Source organism: Protopterus annectens, chromosome 5.part0 (genome assembly GCF_019279795.1).
Source record: "Protopterus annectens isolate FY-2018-M chromosome 5.part0, PAN1.0, whole genome shotgun sequence".
NCBI lineage: Eukaryota > Metazoa > Chordata > Ceratodontiformes > Protopteridae > Protopterus > Protopterus annectens.
The window spans coordinates 1,606,897,578-1,606,915,249 of record NC_056735.1 but is presented as its reverse complement, the minus strand read 5'-3'; positions in this window follow the sequence as shown (position 1 = coordinate 1,606,915,249).

Below are 17,672 nucleotides of genomic sequence, written 5' to 3'. Positions count from 1 at the left end.
CAGCCTTTCTAACTGGAGCATACTATCCATATACCTTATGACTTCATGAGAGGTTTCTCCATAGATAAACGATAGCGTCAGCTTCTTACCATGTGCTATCTTTTCTAGTTTAACCAGTTAAAGCCCCCATATTGTGCTAGGAGTGCTTGATTATCCAGATTAACACTGCTGTAGGGAATTAGGTTTATGTTCCATCTAATTGTGATAGTTTAAGTCTAGCTATTTCTCCTTTTAATTGGAACTATTCTGTACTGCACTTGAGCCACTGTATATGATCACAAATACTGTTGTAAACTAAACAGTTACATGTTGTTTGAATCTAGATAGTGCTTTATTAGTGTGTGATACCACATGTGCTACTTTTAATCTACTGGCGACGGTTTTTACAAGCAATGTGCTTCCCTCCACGTGCTCTGTGAAACACTGTTGTGAGGCACTGTGTATCAGACCTTGCTCTGCTCATATTACTAGCTCTACTAGAATAATTAGTATATGTTTATGCCTTATCTAGTTCCACTGGCCTAATTTGAAGGTTTCTACTGCTTTTTTATGTCGACTGTATAATCACACTTAGTAGCTTCCTCCTTAATTAAGCTATAGTAGTAGATAAAGTGCATTTTAAATTGCTACTAACTGATTTTTGTTTTCCTGTCCATCTTTTTCTTTCCTCCAGCTTTCTTGCCCTGAATCTTTTCCCCCTGTGTTATTGCCTGGGTGGATATTTGGACCTAACTAGAGCTGTACTCCCTATTGCCAAAGCAATACTCTGTGCTGCTTCAACTCCTTTCGAAGAAAAGTATACCCAAGAGACTCTAAAAGAATTTAAAGTACATTCATCTGTAAGCTAGAACTACTGTACTCTTGCTCTCCTAGCAGTAGCAGTATACTCCCTGTCAGGATTGCCAGCAGCCTAACCCACTCAACTCTACTCCTCTATCTTCCATATACCTCTCACTGTTCTTTGTTACTATTGCTCCCTTCTCCCTCCATCCCATCAGCCCAAGTATTCCCTGGTGAGCCATTGCATTCCTACATTGTCCACTAGAGAACATCCCTTCTCCATTGATTTTGAGCTTAAAACTTTAACTTACAACTCTCCTTTGTGCTAGGATAAGAAGTGAACCTAACAACTCTCTCCTTCTGTCTCACAGTTCCCACATCTCTGTCCCTCACTCTTCCCTAATACCTTTAGCCCACTCCTCACACCTTGTCCAGACCCTCTCCACTTACCTTCTACTACTTACACTTCACTAATACTGCTCCTCTGATAGTCTCTCGCTCCTCTTCTGCTCTTGGGCTCAGCTACCTTGTATTACTCTGCACTCTATTTCCTTTATTCTCCCTTCTCTCTCCATCTTACCTATTATTTATTCCCACCTACAAATTCTGTGCTCTTCTACTACATCTCCACCACTTGATCCCCTTGTGTATGCCTCTCTTCTCTCTCTCTCCCTCCCTCTCTCTATCTCTCATCAACTTTACATATCCTGCCCTTTCCTTACTCCTCTACATTTTCTAGCCTCCCTCCTTTGCTCTTTCTTCACTCCCTGGTCTGTTCCATTTTCAGCTGTTAAATTGCAACCCCCCCCATACAGTAGTCATATAGCTCGTCCTCTCTGTTCCTGCCAGTATCTTACTCCTGCTCCTCCCCCCGCCCCATTCATTCCCAGAAAGTGATAAAGGTCCCTCCCATCCCTGGGCGCCATTTTTAATCTCGCCCGTTCCTGGCTGCTGTGCATCCTCGGCTGTGAGCGTGTCGCTCTGTAAGTAGAGACTGTTTATAAGAGGGCTACTGCATTTTATTGTAAAAGTCCTCGGAACTTTATAAACTAGCTTGTCCTGTTGTGTCAGACTTGCTTTAGCCTGTCTTGTTGTCGTCAATTAATATGCTGGTCTCTCGCATATATCTCAGTTACATTGCTGTTTGATTATTGTGTTGCACTATGACGGCTGTATGCATGAACCTGCAAATGTTTTATTAAGCGACTGCCTTCCCAGTTGAAGCGTTATCTTTGGTGCCTTGATTTGTCTGTAAATGTTTTTTCTCAAATAGCGACTGCCTTCCCAGGTAAAGTGCTATCTTTGCTGCCTTGATTTACCAGTTTGTCCGAAGGCTGTATAGATAACACTACTAGATGTTTTTACCATTTTTTCAAAGGCTGTATGTTAGATGTTAGATAGCGACTGTCTGTAAATGTTTTTTTTCGATAGCGACTGCCTTCCCAGGTAAAGCGCTATCTTTGTTGCCTTGATTTACCTGTTTGTTCAAAGGCTGTATAGATTAAACTACTAGATGCTTTCATCAGTTTGTTCAAGGCTGTATAGATAAAACTTTAAAACCTTTATATTAGGCTACAAGTACTCAGCCTTTCTAACTGGAGCGTACTATCCATATACCTTATGACTTCATGAGAGGTTTCTCCATAGATAAACGATAGCGTCAGCTTCTTACCATGTGCTATCTTTTCTAGTTTAACCAGTTAAAGCCCCCATATTGTGCTAGGAGTGCTTGATTATCCAGATTAACACTGCTGTAGGGAATTAGGTTTATGTTCCATCTAATTGTGATAGTTTAAGTCTAGCTATTTCTCCTTTTAATTGGAACTATTCTGTACTGCACTTGAGCCACTGTATATGATCACAAATACTGTTGTAAACTAAACAGTTACATGTTGTTTGAATCTAGATAGTGCTTTATTAGTGTGTGATACCACATGTGGTACTTTTAATCTACTGGCGATGTTTTTTTACAAGCAATGTGCTAACCTCCATGTGCTCTGTGAAACGCTGTTGTGAGACACTGTGTATCAGACCTTGCTCTGCTCATATTACTAGCTCTACTAGAATAATTAGTATATGTTTATGCCTTATCTAGTTCCACTGGCCTAATTTGAAGGTTTCTACTGCTTTTTTATGTCGACTGTATAATCACACTTAGTAGCTTCCTCCTTAATTAAGCTATAGTAGTAGATAAAGTGCATTTTAAATTGCTACTAACTGATTTTTGTTTTCCTGTCCATCTTTTTCTTTCCTCCAGCTTTCTTGCCCTGAATCTTTTCCCCCTGTGTTATTGCCTGGGTGGATATTTGGACCTAACTAGAGCTGTACTTCCTATTGCCAAAGCAATACTCTCTGCTGCTTCAACTCCTTTCGAAGAAAAGTATACCCAAGAGACTCTAAAAGAACTTAAAGTACGTTCATCTGCTAAGCTAGAACTACTGTACTCTTGCTCTCCTAGCAGTAGCAGTATACTCCCTGTCAGGATTGCCAGCAGCCTAACCCACTCAACTCTACTCCTCTATCTTCCATATACCTCTCACTGTTCTTTGTTACTATTGCTCCCTTCTCCCTCCATCCCATCAGCCCAAGTATTCCTAGTGAGCCATTGCATTCCTACATTGTCCACTAGAGAACATCCCTTCTCCATTGATTTTGAGCTTAAAACTTTAACTTACAACTCTCCTTTGTGCTAGGATAAGAAGTGAACCTAACAACTCTCTCCTTCTGTCTCACAGTTCCCACATCTCTGTCCCTCACTCTTCCCCTAATACCTTTAGCCCACTCCTCACACCTTGTCCAGACCCTCTCCACTTACCTTCTACTACTTACACTTCACTAATACTGCTCCTCTGATAGTCTTTCGCTCCTCTTCTGCTCTTGGGCTCAGCTACCTTGTATTACTCTGCACTCTATTTCCTTTACTCTCCCTTCTCTCTCCATCTTACCTATTATTTATTCCCACCTACAAATTCTGTGCTCTTCTACTACATCTCCACCACTTGATCCCCTTGTGTATGCCTCTCTTCTCTCTCTCTCCCTCCCTCTCTCTATCTCTCATCCACTTTACATATCCTGCCCTTTCCTTACTCCTCTACATTTTCTAGCCTCCCTCCTTTGCTCTTTCTTCACTCCCTGGTCTGTTCCATTTTCAGCTGTTAAATTGCCCCCCCCCATACTGTAGTCGTATAGCTCGTCCTGTCTGTTCCTGCCAGTATCTTACTCCTGCTCCTCCCCCCACCCCATCCTCTCTTGGGCTCAGCTACCTTGTATTACTCTGCACTCTATTTCCTTTACTCTCCCTTCTCTCTCCATCTTACCTATTATTTATTCCCACCTACAAATTCTGTGCTCTTCTACTACATCTCCACCACTTGATCCCCTTGTGTATGCCTCTCTTCTCTCTCTCTCCCTCCCTCTCTCTATCTCTCATCCACTTTACATATCCTGCCCTTTCCTTACTCCTCTACATTTTCTAGCCTCCCTCCTTTGCTCTTTCTTCACTCCCTGGTCTGTTCCATTTTCAGCTGTTAAATTGGCCCCCCCCATACTGTAGTCATATAGCTCGTCCTCTCTGTTCCTGCCAGTATCTTACTCCTGCTCCTCCCCCCGCCCCATCTGTTCCCAGAAAGTGATAAAGGTCCCTCCCCATCCCTGGGCGCCATTTTTAATCTCGCCCGTTCCTGGCTGCTGTGCATCCTCGGCTGTGAGCGTGTCGCTCTGTAAGTAGAGACTGTTTATAAGAGGGCTACTGCATTTTATTGTAAAAGTCCTCGGAACTTTATAAACTAGCTTGTCCTGTTGTGTCAGACTTGCTTTAGCCTGTCTTGTTGTCGTCAATTAATATGCTGGTCTCTCGCATATATCTCAGTTACATTGCTGTTTGATTATTGTGTTGCACTATGATGGCTGTATGGATGAACCTGCAAATGTTTTATTAAGCGACTGCCTTCCCAGTTGAAGCGCTATCGTTGGTGCCTTGATTTGTCTGTAAATGTTTTTTCTCAAATAGCGACTGCCTTCGCAGGTAAAGCGCTATCTTTGCTGCCTTTGTTTACCAGTTTGTCTGAAGGCTGTATAGATAACACTACCAGATGTTTTTACCATTTTTTCAAAGGCTGTATGTTAGATGTTAGATAGCGACTGTCTGTAAATGTTTTTTTCGATAGCGACTGCCTTCCCAGGTAAAGCGCTATCTTTGTTGCCTTGATTTACCTGTTTGTTCGAAGGCTGTATAGATTAAACTACTAGATGCTTTCATCAGTTTGTTCGAAGGCTGTATAGATAAAACTTTAAAACCTTTATATTAGGCTACAAGTACTCAGCCTTTCTAACTGGAGCGTACTATCCATATACCTTATGACTTCATGAGAGGTTTCTCCATAGATAAACGATAGCGTCAGCTTCTTACCATGTGCTATCTTTTCTAGTTTAACCAGTTAAAGCCCCCATATTGTGCTAGGAGTGCTTGATTATCCAGATTAAAACTGCTGTAGGGAATTAGGTTAATGTTCCATCTTATTGTGATAGTTTAAGTGTAGCTATTTCTCCTTTTAATTGGAACTATTCTGTACTGCACTTGAGCCACTGTATATGATCACAAATACTGTTGTAAACTAAACTGTTGCACGTTGTTTGAATCTAGATAGTGCTTTATTAGTGTGTGATACCGCATGTGCTACTTTTAATCTACTGGCGACGGTTTTTACAAGCAATGTGCTTCCCTCCACGTGCTCTGTGAAACACTGTTGTGAGGCACTGTGTATCAGACCTTGCTCTGCTCATATTACTAGCTCTACTAGAATAATTAGTATATGTTTATGCCTTATCTAGTTCCACTGGCCTAATTTGAATGTTTCTACTGCTTTTTTATGTCGACTGTATAATCACACTTAGTAGCTTCCTCCTTAATTAAGCTATAATAGTAGATAAAGTGCATTTTAAATTGCTACTAACTGATTTTTGTTTTCCTGTCCATCTTTTTCTTTCCTCCAGCTTTCTTGCCCTGAATCTTTCCCTACTGTGTTATTGCCTGGGTGGATATTTGGACCTAACTAGAGCTGTACTCCCTATTGCCAAAGCAATACTCTCTGCTGCTTCAACTCCTTTCGAAGAAAAGTATACCCAAGAGACTCTAAAAGAACTTAAAGTACGTTCATCTGCTAAGCTAGAACTACTGTACTCTTGCTCTCCTAGCAGTAGCAGTATACTCCCTGTCAGGATTGCCAGCAGCCTAACCCACTCAACTCTACTCCTCTATCTTCCATATACCTCTCACTGTTCTTTGTTACTATTGCTCCCTTCTCCCTCCATCCCATCAGCCCAAGTATTCCCTGGTGAGCCATTGCATTCCTACATTGTCCACTAGAGAACATCCCTTCTCCATTGATTTTGAGCTTAAAACTTTAACTTACAACTCTCCTTTGTGCTAGGATAAGAAGTGAACCTAACAACTCTCTCCTTCTGTCTCACAGTTCCCACATCTCTGTCCCTCACTCTTCCCTAATACCTTTAACCCACTCCTCACACCTTGTCCAGACCCTCTCCACTTACCTTCTACTACTTACACTTCACTAATACTGCTCCTCTGATAGTCTCTCGCTCCTCTTCTGCTCTTGGGCTCAGCTACCTTGTATTACTCTGCACTCTATTTCCTTTATTCTCCCTTCTCTCTCCATCTTACCTATTATTTATTCCCACCTACAAATTCTGTGCTCTTCTACTACATCTCCACCACTTGATCCCCTTGTGTATGCCTCTCTTCTCTCTCTCTCCCTCCCTCTCTCTATCTCTCATCCACTTTACATATCCTGCCCTTTCCTTACTCCTCTACATTTTCTAGCCTCCCTCCTTTGCTCTTTCTTCACTCCCTGGTCTGTTCCATTTTCAGCTGTTAAATTGCCCCCCCCCATACTGTAGTCGTATAGCTCGTCCTGTCTGTTCCTGCCAGTATCTTACTCCTGCTCCTCCCCCCACCCCATCCGTTCCCAGAAAGTGATAAAGGTCCCTCCCCATCCCTGGGCGCCATTTTTAATCTCACTCGTTCCTGGCTGCTGTGCATCCTCGGCTGTAAGCGTGTCGCTCTGTAAGTAGAGACTGTTTATAAGAGGGCTACTGCATTTTATTGTAAAAGTCCTCGGAACTTTATAAACTAGCTTGTCCTGTTGTGTCAGACTTGCTTTAGCCTGTCTTGTTGTCGTCAATTAATATGCTGGTCTCTCGCATATATCTCAGTTACATTGCTGTTTGATTATTGTGTTGCACTATGATGGCTGTATGGATGAACCTGCAAATGTTTTATTAAGCGACTGCCTTCCCAGTTGAAGGGCTATCTTCGGTGCCTTGATTTGTCTGTAAATGTTTTTTCTCAAATAGCGACTGCCTTCCCAGGTAAAGCGCTATCTTTGCTGCCTTGGTTTACCAGTTTGTCTGAAGGCTGTATAGATAACACTACCAGATGTTTTTACCATTTTTTCAAAGGCTGTATGTTAGATGTTAGATACCGACTGTCTGTAAATGTTTTTTTCGATAGCGACTGCCTTCCCAGGTAAAGCGCTATCTTTGTTGCCTTGATTTACCTGTTTGTTCGAAGGCTGTATATATTAAACTACTAGATGCTTTTATCAGTTTGTTCGAAGGCTGTATAGATAAAACTTTAAAACCTTTATATTAGGCTACAAGTACTCAGCCTTTCTAACTGGAGCATACTATCCATATACCTTATGACTTCATGAGAGGTTTCTCCATAGATAAATGATAGCGTCAGCTTCTTACCATGTGCTATCTTTTCTAGTTTAACCAGTTAAAGCCCCCATATTGTGCTAGGAGTGCTTGATTATCCAGATTAACACTGCTGTAGGGAATTAGGTTAATGTTCCATCTTATTGTGATAGTTTAAGTGTAGCTATTTCTCCTTTTAATTGGAACTATTCTGTACTGCACTTGAGCCACTGTATATGATCACAAATACTGTTGTAAACTAAACTGTTACACGTTGTTTGAATCTAGATTGTGCTTTATTAGTGTGTGATATTGCATGTGCTACTTTTAATCTACTGGCGACGGTTTTTACAAGCAATGTGCTTCCCTCCACGTGCTCTGTGAAATGCTGTTGTGAGGCACTGTGTATCAGACCTTGCTCTGCTCATATTACTAGCTCTACTAGAATAATTAGTATATGTTTATGCCTTATCTAGTTCCACTGGCCTAATTTGAATGTTTCTACTGCTTTTTTATGTCGACTGTATAATCACACTTAGTAGCTTCCTCCTTAATTAAGCTATAGTAGTAGATAAAGTGCATTTTAAATTGCTACTAACTGATTTTTGTTTTCCTGTCCATCTTTTTCTTTCCTCCAGCTTTCTTGCCCTGAATCATTTCCCCCTGTGTTATTGCCTGGGTGGATATTTGGAACTAACTAGAGCTGTACTCCCTATTGCCAAAGCAATACTCTCTGCTGCTTCAACTCCTTTGGAAGAAAAGTATACCCAAGAGACTCTAAAAGAACTCTTGCTCTCCTAGCAGTAGCAGTATACTCCCTGTCAGGATTGCCAGCAGCCTAACCCACTCAACTCTACTCCTCTATCTTCCATATACCTCTCACTGTTCTTTGTTACTATTGCTCCCTTCTCCCTCCATCCCATCAGCCCAAGTATTCCCTGGTGAGCCATTGCATTCCTACATTGTCCACTAGAGAACATCCCTTCTCCATTGATTTTGAGCTTAAAACTTTAACTTACAACTCTCCTTTGTGCTAGGATAAGAAGTGAACCTAACAACTCTCTCCTTCTGTCTCACAGTTCCCACATCTCTGTCCCTCACTCTTCCCCTAATACCTTTAGCCCACTCCTCACACCTTGTCCAGACCCTCTCCACTTACCTTCTACTACTTACACTTCACTAATACTGCTCCTCTGATAGTCTCTTGCTCCTCTTCTGCTCTTGGGCTCAGATACCTTGCATTACTCTGCACTCTATTTCCTTTATTCTCCCTTCTCTCTCCATCTTACCTATTATTTATTCCCACATACAAATTCTGTGCTCTTCTACTACATCTCCACCACTTGATCCCCTTGTGTATGCCTCTCTTCTCTCTCTCTCTCCCTCCCTCTCTCTATCTCTCTCTATCTCTCATCTACTTTACATATCCTGCCCTTTCCTTACTTCTCTACATTTTCTAGCCTCTCTCTTTTGCTCTTTCTTCACTCCCTGGTCTGTTCCATTTTCAGCTGTTAGATTGCCCCCCCCCCCATATTGTAGTCATATAGCTCGTCCTCTCTGTTCCTGCCAGTATCTTACTCCTGCTCCTCCCCCCGCCCCATCCGTTCCCAGAAAGTGATAAAGGTCCCTCCCCATCCCTGGGCGCCATTTTTAATCAAAACCTACTAGACGTGTACAAACCTACTCATCCCCCAGGCAAAAACCTTCTTTCCTTCAGCCTTGCTCACCTCTGGAACTCTCTCCCACCAAACATCCGCATTACCTCTAACTACTCTACCTTCAAGAAGTCACTTTTCTTACACCTAGCATCTCAATGTGAATGCTCTTGCACCCACCCCACATAACCAACTCTACTTAATGCCCTGTAATATCATAAGCTACTTTATTCATCTACTATGTTTGTTCATTAATCTGCATTTATGTTTTGCTTTTGTTCCTTTGATAGCATATACCAAGACTGTTACTGTCAAATGTTAATGTATATTTATGTTTTGCTTATGTTCTTTTGCTAGCATGTACCTAGATGTTACTGTCAAATGTTAATGTACATTTATTTCTTTTTGGAGCTTTTCTCCCCGGGACTCCATTGAAAACGGGTTCTTCAAGGCCCAATGGACTATCCTGGTAAACCAACTGCAATAAATAAATAAATAAAAATAAGTTATACATCCCTAGGTTGCACACAACAGCATGCATGTGTCATAGCAGACGGCATCCAAATTACACAATCACAGTAGTGGTTAGCATACATCCCTGTGTTACACCATGTGGACCAGCACAGGTTAACAGTACACCTGCCTGATATGTGGCATATGACCTTTATAATCACATGTAGTATGACGTGATCTGCTGACATGTGCAATGACATGCATACATGTTTAACACAATGGTGTCCTGTCAAATATACAGTGGGGCAATGGTGTACCAATTCAGTGTTGTCTGTCCGTCCTACAGATATGCTGCAAATTTAGCTGATGTTCATGGCCATTGCAGGGAATCATGAGGCGTCTCTAGTGCTATACAGTGTGAGTTACAGACAAGGTTCATAGCCATGACTGTGTTTAGATACAATACATATATACTGTGGAATGTGACCCACGTCACTGAGGTGTATACACATTAAACCATGATGTGGAAGTTGTGACACAGGCCACTGATGTGTATACGGATGACACCCCTTCACATTTGTAACCATATTGCTTCAGCCTGGCAACTATGGCCAGACATGGTGAACATGTCAGTACACCATGTCCCACATGACATCTGTGTAGCACACACACACACACACACACACACACACACACACACACGCACACACGAGGAGCTACTATGGCATTTATGTGCAACACCAGCAACAGGAATGTACTGTATCTGTGGCCAGATGTGGATACTGTATAGGTGACTGCTGTCATGTTGCAACAATCTCAAGATGTTCAACACATCTTATGTGGTGGATTGATGTTACGCCTACACAAGATGTGCACAGGCCTGTAGGATGTCTAGTGTTCCACATCTACATTATGACCATTATACAAAGACCATGGTTGAACCATGTGTAGCCATTGTATGACAGGGTGCACACACAAGCAAACACATCTACTGTGTTTGTTGCTCCATGTCTCTGGCCATCCTCCATGGCCATGTGTGTATATGTGTTGCCCCAATTATTGTGATGTGCATCTATTTCACATGTTTGTGTTGTCCCATATGACATATATGCTCCGCTGACAACAGGGTTATGCAGATAAAGGGTGGTATGTGGGATATGTTTTCAGGTTAGGTAGGCAGTGTAGCAGCCAGGCCAATAGATGTCATGAACATGTCAAGATAGCACATCACTTTGTGTGACATTCATAGCAGGGCTATGATCCACACCGGTGAAACCTGTGTGCTTGCTATACTCCAGCCCACTGTGTAGTACTGTTTGCATTCACAACATGTGTAGATCAGATCTGTTGTACGTCCCTAAAGTTAACAGCACCTCCACCATTGTATGCACAGCTGTCAACACATCTGGCAATAAAGTTTGTGAGGATTCATGTCAGTGAGATGATTCACATAGTTTGCAAGTGTTTCATATGGGTAGTTATTGTGATGCATTGCAGGTCTGACCTGTATATTGTGAAAGGACCATACATTATGTGTACATGTTGTGAATGGCCACATGGCAGATAGATTTGTGCATTACAGTTCCTGATAAATAATAACACTTTCACCTGCAATGGGCTGCTGTTGCAGCGGAATGCCAGAGGTTCCTAAATAGGTATAACACAGCAGTATGAGCAATATCCACCCCTGTATAAAGGCTACAGGGAGCAATGTGCATAACACATACACAAGAACATTAGACTATACTATGGTGTATGCACGTGTGCATACACAGAGTAGCATACTATAGCATATGGCATGTGTGTATACATACCTTGCATATGATGTTACATTACATATTGTACAGTGACACATGCAACTATATGGAATATAGTTGTTATAGGTGCAGTACTGACATACCAGGCAACTCCAGGCTCAGTGGTTGAGAGACACCCACCTCCACAATATCGACTAAGGCTTGTGGGTAGGGTTCTGCAGGTGTCCCCAGGTTGACCAATAGCTCCTTGGTACATGTGAGTGGGGTCTGGGTTGGTGGTCCACTACCTGTCACACCTTGTTCCCTGGTGATTGCATTTGCACACAGTTTTTCCCATCTAATGAGGTCTGTACAGTGTCTGCACACCTGGTGGTATGTGCGGTTGTGGCCACCCACATCGTTAACCCTCCTGCGAAGTTCCATCCACAGGGCATCCCGCTGCTGTGCATCCTGTGGCACATGGCTGAACAAGATATCATGATTGTTGAGTAGGTATGAGACGAGGGCTTCATCCTCCAAGCGTGTAAAAGGGGGAAGCCTTGCACATGGCATACCTGGAAGACATAATGATGGAGACAGGTCCAGTAACTCACAGAGACATACAGAGCTACAGCTGAACATACATGTGTATTGCATTAATTCAGTTTAAATAGTTGCATTTGCAAACCTACATGACACTGACGTATTTGTGTCACACACATGACACTCAATGTTGAGTGGATATTATCACCATATATGTGTGTGTGTGTCAACTGATTACATTGCTCATACTCCATGTCGTTGCTGTCTTGATGTGGGCATGTATGTTTGCCTGTACTGGTGTTCCTACCTATCAGCACATGGCTGGATGTGTCCACATTAATGCAGTCAAACTTGATGCAGTGCATATGTCACATATAAGGACTTACACTGTCTTAACAGACATGACTTGTGACCCTGCAGGCATGCTCACATAAGGTTTTACATGTATGTATTCTGCCATATACATCTACATGACACTGTACAGCTATTCAACATCCTGCCATGTATCAACTGTGTTGCACATGTGATACACATGGGACACTGGCTAGCCAGATGGTATTTGCAGGGATGGATATCAACTATAGCATGTACAGTCAAAGTCAACTAGTGGGCTATATTCCATGGGCCATGTATGAATCTAGGATGAAAGGTTACCTGGCAGTAGCCAATAGGTGGGTCTGTGGGGCCAGGTGGAGCAGTGCCACATTACTGATCCACATGGTTAATGATACATATACCATGCATTACCATGCGGTCATCACACCATGTCTGAGAGGGGAACGATGTGCAGCTTTGATGGACAGGAATGCATAGTATGGCAGGACTATGTCAAGTGTATGGGTCAAGGATCTGTTCAGCATGTGGTAGGTAGATGTCCATGAAGTATGTGTTCGAGATCAGGATGAGTACGTGTAGCATGTCCAACATCACTGGGTTGGACATGGATTTATTCAGGGTATGCATCATGCTACAGAATGGAGATGGGGAATGGGAAGGCTGGTGTAGGCCATCTGCACATGGCCAATACCCCTTAAAGGAAATATGTGATCTGATATGGGTCTCTTGAGTGCTCTGTATGGCTGGACAATGATCTCTATATTGATGAATGGCACCCTATCATTATTAATGTTGCCACATATGACTACCTGACAGGTGTGGTGACGTAGCTATCACAGGAAAGACAACTGCTCAGCTGCATCCCTCACACACAAGTGTCCATTATGTTGACTGCTGCCTAGGTGGTAGTTCATGGGTACAGGGTTATTAACATGGGGGTGACAATGAGAGTCAGCTATTGCTCTTAGGTCATAGTCATTCGCATATTTCAATAGGTAGATGCCTTCTGTTTGTCTGTGAGGTATGGACTACAATGAGGGGGAATACAATTCATTAACCCTGCCATACTGTAGCTGCCACTGGTGTGATGATCACATATTATTCAGACACCTTCTGTAGTGTTGGTTCTGTCAGCAGTCCTGTTGCAAAACACTCTTGTGACATAGAAATGTACATCTAGTATAACGAGTGTAGGTGGTACACAGTATGGGTGATGATGTCCTATGATCTGACAAGGCTATGATGTGCAGTGTGACATCAACCATACTGTCATCTACATCTGTACTGCTGACATCACTTAAGTGATCAAGGTTCATGGCCTTCCCGACCAGACTCAGCAGGGTAGTAGTAAAGTACTTCCCATTATCAGTGGTGTCCCCTCTTTGTGGGTTGTGATACCTGTTGGTGTGCACCATTCAGTGTGTACACAACCTGACATGGAGCTATGTTTTACATGATGTGTACGTGGAGAGCATCTTGTTTTGCCATATGTGTATGATACAACCTGTGATGTGGGCAGGTCCCATGCAGACTTAGTGCAGCTTGTACCTGCATAGTTGTGGGTACAGTTGCCCTGTGGTGTACATGGATATATGCTTGTGTACCTGTTGGGGGGAGGGGGCCATGTGTTTATATTATCCAAGACCCTATCTGGATTGCTTATTCATGCTAAGCACTTGTTCAGGACTTGTAAGCACTACGTAAGCTAATCATTACTATAGCACTCAATCTTCCTCATTACTTACAGGTAAGGGTGAACAGGTTTTGTACATACTTTTCTCACTTGCATAGAGTAATGTAGCTCTTGTACTCACTTTCCTCACTTATCTAGGTGAATGTAGTTCTATATTCAGGCATGTCCAAGAGTAAACTTCCAGTGTTCTCACTTGTCTATCTGATGAATCTGGACATCTTGAGGCAATGTACACATTGCCTCATGTACACAGACAAGCCTCTTCGCCTACCACCCAACACTACAACCTATGAGAGATGCACTCATCTAGCCAAACTGGAGGTAAAGGTCTCTCCAACCAAGCCTGACCCTGACTGCCATGTGGAGAAGGTACACAGTCACACAACACCACACCCATCACATAAGTCTCACTGAATCTACCCCACCATTAACTGGGAAAACTACTCCTGTACCAACACATTAGCTCAACAGTTTCTGGAATTCATAAACACCAATGCCCTGACTCAACATATCCACACACTCACCAGGGGCAACAATATCCTAGACCTAGTCATTACCAACATGAGTGACTGGTGCTCCACACGTGAAGCCAACTCCTCGTTGGTCTGATCAGACCATCCCGCACCTACCCCATTAAGGGAATCACAGTATAATATGTGTACAAGGCCAACTACATGCTTAAGACAGACGTGGTGGACATCATGACACCCATGCAGATGGGCAGTACTGTTACAACTGCTGAATCTTACACAAATGCACTCTATAAGCACTTACAGGAGTGCATGGCTTGTGCTATCCCAAACAGAACCAGGACGCTATACTCCTAATTAACTAAACCAATCTGGTGGTCCCCTGCCTTAAACATATTGTACTACAGGAGGAAGACACTGTTGCAAATGAGAGTACAATACCATGCGTGGAGGAGATCCCTGGCCAGCCTCAGTAAGAAGGTGAGATCCCTTATAAGATCATCTAAAGCTAGCTAAGAAAACTATAACACAACTAATACCAACAACAACCACAAAGCATTCTATAGCTATGTCACATATCTCGGTGTCAACAACCAGATCTGCTCTGAGTTACAGCACAAAGGTATGAACATTACAGAAACAATTGATATTGGCAACATCCTGGCAGATCCCTCTCAAAGCTGCACACTCTAAAGGCAATATCACAGCATCCATGGGACCGGACAACATCCCAGGCTGCATTTTACACAAACTTCAGATCGTACTGTCTTTCCACCTACGCACCATGTTCAATAATAGCCTCACATCTGGCATAGTGGCCCCTGAATGGCACACAGCAACAGTTATCCCACTCCACAAAGGTGGCACCACAATGGACCATGGGACCTATTTCCCTATAGACCTGACTAGCCTGGTCTGCAGGGCTATGGTGCACATCATGGATCACTGTCACAGAGACATTGGGTACCTCCCAACCTTTGACCCCCTCCCTGTTTGGCATTGTTAAGGCCGGACCATGTTTCCTAAACCTGGTGGACCTTTTAGAGACAATTACCAAGGCATTAGATAAGGGTAACGAGGTCCACACAGCCTACCTAGATCTCTCATAGGCTTTCAACACCATTCCTCCTTCTGGTATTATTAACATACCCATCCGCCTGAACATTAACCCCTACCTCATGTGATGGTTTGCAAAGTGGCTCACGGACAGAACCCACACAGTGGGAGTTGCATACCCTAAGTCTGACTGTATACCAGTTACAACTGGTGTCCCCCAGGGCTCAGTCTTAGGACCCCTCATGTTTGGTATATACTTCTCTGACATACAGATAAGCACAGGAGGGCTTTGGCTGAAAAGGTTTGCAGACAACTGCAAACTAGGGGACATAATTGTTTCTCCAGCTGTTACAGACACCCTCTGGAAGGGTCGCATTGAGATGGATACCTGATGTTAATATCATGGCATCAAGCTGAATACTTAAAGGTGCATAGTCATCCCCTTTGGATATAACTAATTACCCGTGGACTACCACATAGGTGCTAGCCCCCTACATACAGAAAAGGTAATACGGGATCTGGGAAACCCAGTAGATAACAATCTTTCCTTCAATACCCATAATGACAAGGTGGTTAGAATATCCTTCTACATGGCCCCCCTAATCTCTAATGGGTTCGCATCCAGATCAGAGGGGTCATTGTGACTCTACACATGTCATATTATACCCATTAAAGGATACAACACCCCATTTGGGATATACCTTACAAGAAAACTGCAACAGCTTGGAAGACCACACCAGAACCACACCAAGAGGATTACTGACCTCAAACAGATGACCTATGCAGCCCAACCTACGAAACTCCAGCTGTACTCAGTTGCATACCGCATACTCACAGGTGATCTCTGCTTGACATACAAGGCCCATGTCCAACCCTGTATTGCTGTATATGCTCCACCTAAACAGAAGCCCCTGAGAGCCACATGCTCTAGGGATATACACCTAACCACAATGATGAGTAGGACGTGCTGGATGGATAGATTTCTGACACGGGCACTCCCTATGCTTTGGAACATGATTCTAATGTACATCAGACAGGGCCCCTCATGAGCACTCTTCAAGGGAAACCTTGACGTGTGGAAGGGAGACAGACATGTACCCCAGGGATCACTGCAGTGGCTCTGCTGGACAGAGGCACAGGGAACTATTGGTTCTAACATTCAGAGACACAAGGAACCAACCTATGGGGGTGGTGAAAGCCAACACATGCTAGCTAGGCTTGCAGATACCCTTGGTAAGCTAGCCTAGTACCTACCTTTGCACATATTACATGTCTTATGTGCATGGATAGTTAAATAGCTCTTCCATTTTACTTTGCTATCATGCTGATAAACTGTTGGCTCACTAAACGACATATGTATCCTGTTATTGTGTATTGTAAATGCCAATTGACATAACTAATGTTTGCCTAACATTACAGTAATGCTATGTAGCTTGTAATACATATCTGCCTACAATATTGTACATTACACAGTTATTGGCACAATATCCCACAATGCAAATCATACTTGCACAGTGGCCCAACCTTCCACATGTTATTCTCTGTAATACACCCATACATATGGCTTCAGTTACAATATATCAACATATACTATCCCCTGTTATAGCACATACTTGTTGGACCAGCCCTGCCACTGACATTGGCTGGTGAGGAGTATTTCTGTTCAAAGCCCTTATATAGCATCCCTTGTGGTGTATGCGGTGTTTGCCTTGTGACCTACAGCTGTACACACAAATACTACAAACGTTACTATGCTCAACAATACATCACTACAAGATAACTGTTTCCACTATACGGATTGCATGCACTTTAAATACTTCAGAATAGTACTACATATACAGACATACTGACTGTTCTACATAACTTATTAGTAACCCAAGGTGTCGTTAACTGTTGATTCAATCCTTTTTCGGTTTGTGTTTCAATGTTCTTTGTAATGTTCTGCTGGTATATACGGATGGTGTGAATGTGTGACAACACATCCTTTTCTAGTTACATATCGGTAACGTGGTATCCTGTCCACTGATCTCTGTTCCAAAGTAGTTAATTGGATGCACATCAGCTGTGCAGCTACTCCATTATCCAATACCATGGCAACAGTGGTGTATAAGTGAGTACTCCTTTTGGGTGTTGTCCATTTGCCTTACTTTCGAGGGAGAAGGCCAAGATGTGTTATTGCGATATATTTCAACAGCTATATGGAGACACACAGAGATATATTAGCTTCATGACT